The 7,442-nt window shown below is 41.7% G+C and overlaps 1 pseudogene; it reads left to right on the top strand.

Annotated features, from left to right (window-relative positions):
* The first annotated feature begins 4,338 nt into the window (after nt 1–4,338).
* LOC133899235 (sorbitol dehydrogenase-like) lies at nt 4,339–6,232 on the top strand (annotated as a pseudogene).
* Nucleotides 6,233–7,442: the final 1,210 nt, after the last annotated feature.

Below are 7,442 nucleotides of genomic sequence, written 5' to 3'. Positions count from 1 at the left end.
AGAATTGAAGTATCCTAATGTAATTGTGGAGCCCCTAAAAGGAGACATTTCCGATCATACACCATTATACTGGACTTAGGCAAGGCATCCTATGGTAACAAATAACATAGGTTCAAGTTTGAGCTTGGTTAGTTAACCCAGGAAGGCTTCTATGAGTTATTGGCTAAGTTCTGGAGAAATGAAAATAGGGGGAACACTCCAATGCAAAGAGGACAACATAAGATACGTCGACTTCATCAGTTCTTAAGAGGATGGACGAAGAATGTTCATGGTGCCAATAAAAAAGAAAAGCAAGAGCTCATGAAGAGGGTGAATGAATTAGATAAAAAAAAAAGGTGAAAGTTACTTTTTTATAGCCTCATGAAATAGATTTAAAGCACTGCGAGAAAGAAAGATTGGTCCATCTTTTGTATGAATAGGAAATCAAATGATACCAACGGGCAAAAACAACCGATTTATTAGAGGGTGATTGCAATACAAAATATTTTCAGCTATTGCAAATGGGAAACATAGAAAGTCTCGTATCTTTCAGTTAGAACATGGGGTGAAATCATCATAGGAGAGAAACAATTAAAATCATATATAACGCACTATTATCAAGGTTTATTTGGACATTCGGATAGTGCGGATTTCTCTATGATCGAAAGACTAAGAGGTGATATCACCTAGGTTTCAAATACCGATAACGAGATGTTGACGGATATTTTTACTAAAAAAGAGGTGAAAGAGACAATATTTCAAATGAAAATAATAAAGCACCCGGACCAGATGAATTTCCTGCAGAGTTTTATCTGGTCTTTTGGGAGGTCATTAAAGAGGACTTGATGTTGCTCTTTCGTGAGTTTTACAATGGGACTTTACCTCTGTTTAGCCTCAATTTCGGAATCATCGTATTGTTACCAAAGAAAAAAGAGGCATCGCAAATTCATCAGTTTTGGACCAATATACCGACTAAATGTGAGTTTTAACATCTTCACAAAGGTGGGTGTAAATAGGATAATAGGAGTAGCACATAATGTGGTTAGATCTTCACAAACTGTTTTTATGTCAGGAAGAAATATAATGTAAGGTGTGGTGATTCTCCATGAAACCATCCATAAAATGCAGAGGAAAAAGCTCAACGGGGTCATCCTTAAATTTGATTTTGAAAAGTCTTATGACAATACAAATGGTCATTTTTACAACAAACTTTGAGGATAAAAGGCTTTTCTGACCAATGGTGTTCCTGGATAGAATAGTTTGTTACAAGAGGAAGTGTAGGAGTGAAGGTGAATGAGTGAGTTGGATGTTTTTTTTTAAAAAAAAGGTCTACAACAAGAGGATCCTTTATCCCCGATTTTATTTAATTTAGTAGTGGATATGTTAGCTATTTTGGTAGCAAGAGCAAATGATGATCGACAAATTAAGGGGGGCAATTCCTCATCTAATTGATAATGGTCTTTCAATTCTACAGTATATCGATGATACAATACTCTTTATGGAACATGATCTTGAACATACTAAGAGCATAAAGCTCTTGTTATGTGCATTTGAGCAATTATCTGGCCTAAAGATTAATTTTCATAAAAGTGAATTATTCTGCTACGGAGAGGCGAAAGACTATGTAAAACAATATACTCAACTTTATGGATGTGATATGGCGAATTACCCTTTTAGGTATTTGGGAATTCTGATGCACCAATTAGCAACAAAGACTAAAAGATGATAGTGGATAAAGTTGAAAAAGAAATAAAGTAGTTAGAAGGGCAAACACTTATCATACGGGGGAGACTTGTACTCATTAATTCAGTTCTAAGTAGTATGACGATGCTTATGTTTTCCTTCTTTGAGGTATCAAGAGGTGTCCTCAAGAAGTTAGATTATTATTGATCTAGATTTTTCTAGCAAGGTAATGATCATAAAAAGAAATATAGACTAGCTAAATTGAGTATACTATATGGACCAAAAGATCAAGGTGGTTTGGATATACAAGACCTTGACATCAAGAATAAAAGTTGACTTGGTAAATGGCTATTTAAACTAATCAATGAGGATGGAACATGGCAACAAATAATTAGGAAAAAATATCTGGGAAATAAAATAATAGCTCAAGTAGAAAGGAGACCTACCGATTCACAGTTCTGGTATAGATTATTGAGTATCAAGAATCAGTTCTTAAGTTATGGAGAATTCATATTATAGAGCGTTACTCAAATAAGATTCTAGTAAGACAAATGATTAGGTAAAAAACTTTAAGCAAGCAATATCTAGTTTTATATAACATTGCATATAGGAAGCAAGCAAGTATTGTTGAAGTCCTAACTGATCCTTCCAATATTTCTTTTCAGTGAACACAATGTACTGGGTAATGCTTAATAGTAACATCACAGCTAATATTTGTTTCATATGGAAACTAAAGCTCCCTTTAAAGATAAAGATCTTTCTATGGTATTTGAAATAAGGTGTTATCTTAACTAAAGATAACTTAGTGAAAAGAAATTTGCAAGGGAATGAAAAATATTGTTTTTTAACTGTAATGAGACAATTTAATATCTTTTCTTTGATTGTAATTTTGCAAAGTTTATTTGGAGAATAATTCAAGTTACTTTTGGCCTTCATCCCCTAATAGTATATCTAATATGTTTGGATCTTGGCTAAATAGGTTAGGGAAGGGCTTTAAGAGCCAATTTTTTATTGGAGTCGCTGCTATTTGTTGGGCAATATGGCTTAGCCGGAATAATGCCATATTGGTCACTACTTCGGAATGAGGAGGATCATGCAATAATGCAATCAGGATGTCGTTGGTTAGAGACTACAACGATGGACATCTTCGCAAAATTCGGGTGAAGGTTTAGCAATAGATTAAATATTTAAAATGAAAATGAACTATTTGTTAAACTTCCTATCTTTCCCTAGTTTTGGTGGCTTATGTGGTAGATGGAGTCTGCATCATATCTGAAATACTCGTACTAAGTGGCCGAATTCACTATTTGGTGAAGAGACCGGGATATTTTAATTTGCTTTATGAAAAAAAAACTTTCTTTATAAAAAATAAGGGTTTTGCTTTTAATGAAACTAGCTATTCAAACCTTGAATTCGCATTATCTTAAAAAAAAAACTTAAATTCAGGCTCTCTCCATCTTTCTGCCTTTAAGCAGTGCGATTTCTTCATCTCATCAGCACGATCCCCGACAAATCAAACAGGATGTATCATCATTGAGGACGTCAGTTCAACTGGGGAAACGGCCTTCGTTGGTCTAGGCTCCCAGTGTTCACCACACCAATGCGCGGCCTAAATTTTCCATCCATTTCTTTGGGCCGGGACGGGTTGCGTCCCCCAATCTATATATGGTTGTGTCCCTATATGGTAGAATATAAGGGACGCATGACTAATTAATTCATTAAAGCTGAGATTTGTTCTATAAAAATAAATAAATAAAATTATAGAATAGATAAAAAAAATTAATAAATAGATTAATATAAAGTGAATGATATAGATGTGTATGAATAAATATATGCAAAGTTCCCGGACAGTGCTACCAAATGGCTTGGGAGGAAAGCTCCAGGTCTAATCATTGATCGTACCATACTTAATTAGAAAACTAATTAACGCTTGTTTGCCGGTGCTCTTTTGGAGCGGGGTATTCTACCTACCTGGAGCACAGTCCTATTAGACCTGGTTTACACATTTTAGCGTTGGACACACGTGGCATTTTATCTATTTTTTTCTTTTATGTCCATGATTTTCTTAATCAATAAAATGACCACGTTTCTAAAAAAAACCGTTCGGTAGCAGACTCACGTCAAGAAGAAGAACACGTTCGGTAGCAGACACTGACGGCGTCCAATTGAACCTGCGTCTCGTCATCTGGCTGCTTTCGCCGATCGCCGTCCTAAAAACTGTGGTCCAAATAATAGGGATACGTGGATATGATATCAGGCACATGTAATCCAGGATCACGAAATATAAATGACATGTTCTAATCACTGGCCTCGTCCACTGTAAATCGCATCACGAGCGCTACACGCTTGACACTTTGATTAGGTCGATTTGTGCTTGGTTGCAAAGATTTTACTGCAAGTTTTATGGCCAGAGCCAAACGCCCAAACCACGAGCGAACACGGTGAAGTGGGCTCAATCAACAATATCGTGAGCACGACCAGGCAACGAGGCGTCTGCCTGGTAGCGACAAGGACTTGTTTGGTTCGAATCCTGGACCAGCAGCAAATCCAGGCCCAGCGTATGCAATCCAACGTCTGGATTTAATGCCTGAACCATGCAGGGTGGCCCGGAGGCATCCACAACCTGCAATGAGGCGTCTTCCTGGAGAGCGTGCGTCTGCATCGGCGTCACTTATCCCTATAAAATAGTCTCGTCGCTCGCCTGCTCTGAATATAGTGTGACTGAGTGAATAGTGACTGAGTGAATAGTGAGTGGGTGGAGGAGGAGGCGAGAGGAAGAGGGAGATGGAGAAGGGAGGGAAAGAAACCGAGGCGGCCGGCGAGGGGAGGAGAACATGGTGGCATGGCTAGATCCGGATCCCTGACGTCGATGTTATGGTAACTGAGGCTATACGATGTCAGAGGATCCTCGTTCGGCATGGCTGGTGATGAAGAACACCCTCAAGATCTTGCCATTTCAAACTTCCACCGCTTGGTTTGTGCCTCTCTGGCAATCGCAATCTTGCTGTTTATTTGCTCTGTTCTAGGATTTTGCTGGCAAATCTTTCGTTGGAAATTGGTCCTTGTGAAGATTGGTCCCCTGTAGTACAGAAATCTTGGTAGCTCCGATAAGTTTTCTCCCTTTTTACATTATCTTGTCTTGTTTGCACATGCCGAACACGAGGGTAATATACATATGAGCCAGGAATCTAGATCAAGGAAACTGGATCAGCTTAGGTGTTTTTCCTCTTGTACGAATCAAGTCATGTTCTCCTTTTCCTTGTAACCAAAAGCTGTGATCAAAAGAACGGGGAAAATTGCAAGTAGCACTATAAAGATCGTTTCCAAAAGCCCAACCTTGGATATGTAATCTCTGAGCAAGGTAGTTGGAGCAGCTACAGGCTCATTCGTGTTCATAAGCAATCTCAGTTTTAGTCAGTACTCACTACTCAGAAGGCATGTTGTTGAAGGACACACTTTTGGATGGAGTGACTGAAGTTGGTTGGCAATTTCGGGCGCTTATGACGTCCGGGTCAGCATGAAGGCAGTGGGGATTTGCGGCAGCGACGTGCATTACCTCAGGGTAATCTGATTATTCATCAATGAGAAAAAAGTTTTGATCTTCAGCAGCACTCCGTTCTTCTGGTTAATAAACCTGGCATATGTTGTTCAACTGCAGGAGATGCACATCGTGCATTTCGTGGTGAAGGACCCGATGGTGATCGGGCAGGAGTGCGCCGGCGTCATCGAGGAGGTGGGCAGCGTGGTGAAGCACCTGGCGGTGGGCGACCGCGTGGCGCTGGAGCCCAGCATCAGCTGCTGGCGCTGCCGGCACTGCAAGGGAGGCCGCTACAACCTCTGCGACGACATCAAGTTCTTCGCCATCCCGCCCGTCCCGCCCGTGCACGGCTCGCTCGCCAACCAGATCGTCCACCCGGGCGACCTGTGCTTCAAGCTCCCCGACAACGTGAGCCCGGAGGAGGGCGCCATGTGCGAGCCCCTGAGCGTGGGCGTGCACGCGAGCCGCCGCGCGGACGTCGGCCCGGAGAAGAGCGTGCTGATCATGGGCGCCGGCCCGATCGGGCTGGTCACCATGCTGATCATGGGCGGATCGTGATCGTGGACGTAGACGACCACCGCCTGTCGGTCGCCAAGTCCCTGGGCGCGGACGCGGCCGTGAAGGTGTCGACGAGGGCGGAGGACGTGGGGGAGGAAGTGGAGCGCATCCAGGCGGTGATGGGAGCGGACATCGACGTGAGCCTGGACTGCACCGGGTTCAGCAAGACGGTGTCGACGGCGCTGGAGGCGACGCGGCCGGGGGGCAGGGTGTGCCTGGTGGGTATGGGGCACAACGAGATGACGGTGCCGCTGACATCGGCGGCGATCCAGACGTGGTGGGGATATTCCGGTACAAGGACACGTGGCCGCTGTGCATCGAGTTCCTGCGCAGCGGCAAGGTGGACGTGAAACCGCACAGCACGCACCGCTTCGGGTTCTCGCAGCGGGACGTGGAGGCGGCAAAATGTAGTCTGATGTCTTTGAATGCATCGTATAGTCTGGTGATGTGAAAATAATCATCAAAGTATTGCACCGGGTTATCTTTTGCAGAGAGTAAAATCTTTAGTGCGCAGAAGGGATTATATTCATTGAATGATCAGGTGTTCAGAGGATGAATATATCGTGACATCTGGTGTTTATGATTTCTACAAGATGTGCTTTTATTTGAGGATTTTTTTATAGTTAATATGGAGATGGTTTGGTGTGGAAGAAACATGTTTGTTTGTTTTATGGTGTGTAAGTGATGGTTGCATGTTGGCGGTCGACGACGGGATGATTAGGGTCAAGCGAGAGGCTTGATGCTGAACGATCAAGGAGACTGAACGAAGTCAAGTATGATCCTAGCGGTACACGCAGAGGTCAAGCAAAGCATGAATAGATAAGTATAAAGATGGTGTATTAATGAAGTCAAGCGAAGAGAATATCGGTGCAAGTGACAAAACAGCCCGAGGGATCAAAAGCGGGAGAGATTTGCCAGCAGTTAAGATCGCAAGATAGAGTACACGCGTCGATATTGGATCACTTTCTTGAGGCAAAGCAAGTGGCGGCCGGTCACACTTTGAGAGCGTGTTAGGGTTTCGCAGTTTGGCTACAAAACCGTGGGAGGACTAGAGGGCCACATGGCATCATCGTGAAGTTTAAATCGATGCAAAGCTAAGTCATGAAAAAACCATAGTTGTTTGATGGATGGATGGGGAAAATTGACTAAAATCCTCGGTGGTAGGTAGGAGTACATTACCAGTAAAAGTTATTTTGGGAATAAGAAAATTTAAGGACAAGATACCTCTCTAGATCTATAAATAGAGAGGTTGAATTGTAGAGAGAGATTAAGCCAACCATTTGAGAGCCTAGTGATAGGTTTTAAATGAGAGGAGATGACAGACTTAGTCTTTATAATAGGTTAGAGCTTTTGCGAGAGAAATTACTTTGTAATCTGTCGAAAATAGAACTGACCTCTGTGCTTAATAAAGATTATTTTCTTGCATATGCTCTTACTCATCTCCTTCTAATCTCCTCCTTTTAGTTCCCTTGCTTTCCTTGCTAGTTTTCCTATTTTCCTATTGTTTTTCGTTTTTTGCCTTTGTGCTATAGTCCTTTTTATCTTGAAAAGTTGTTCTTCTTATTGCTAGAGACATAAAATTTACACACTCATATATATTAGAGGGTCTTAAGTTTCCTTGCCTCTAGATTATTAACTAGATAGTTTCTTTGTCCGGTGATCATCTTCTTTAGTTTTTTTGCAA

The sequence above is a fragment of the Phragmites australis genome, chromosome 18 (assembly GCF_958298935.1).
Source record: "Phragmites australis chromosome 18, lpPhrAust1.1, whole genome shotgun sequence".
NCBI classification, from domain to species: domain Eukaryota; kingdom Viridiplantae; phylum Streptophyta; class Magnoliopsida; order Poales; family Poaceae; genus Phragmites; species Phragmites australis.
This window is presented reverse-complemented; position numbering and strand designations above follow the sequence as displayed.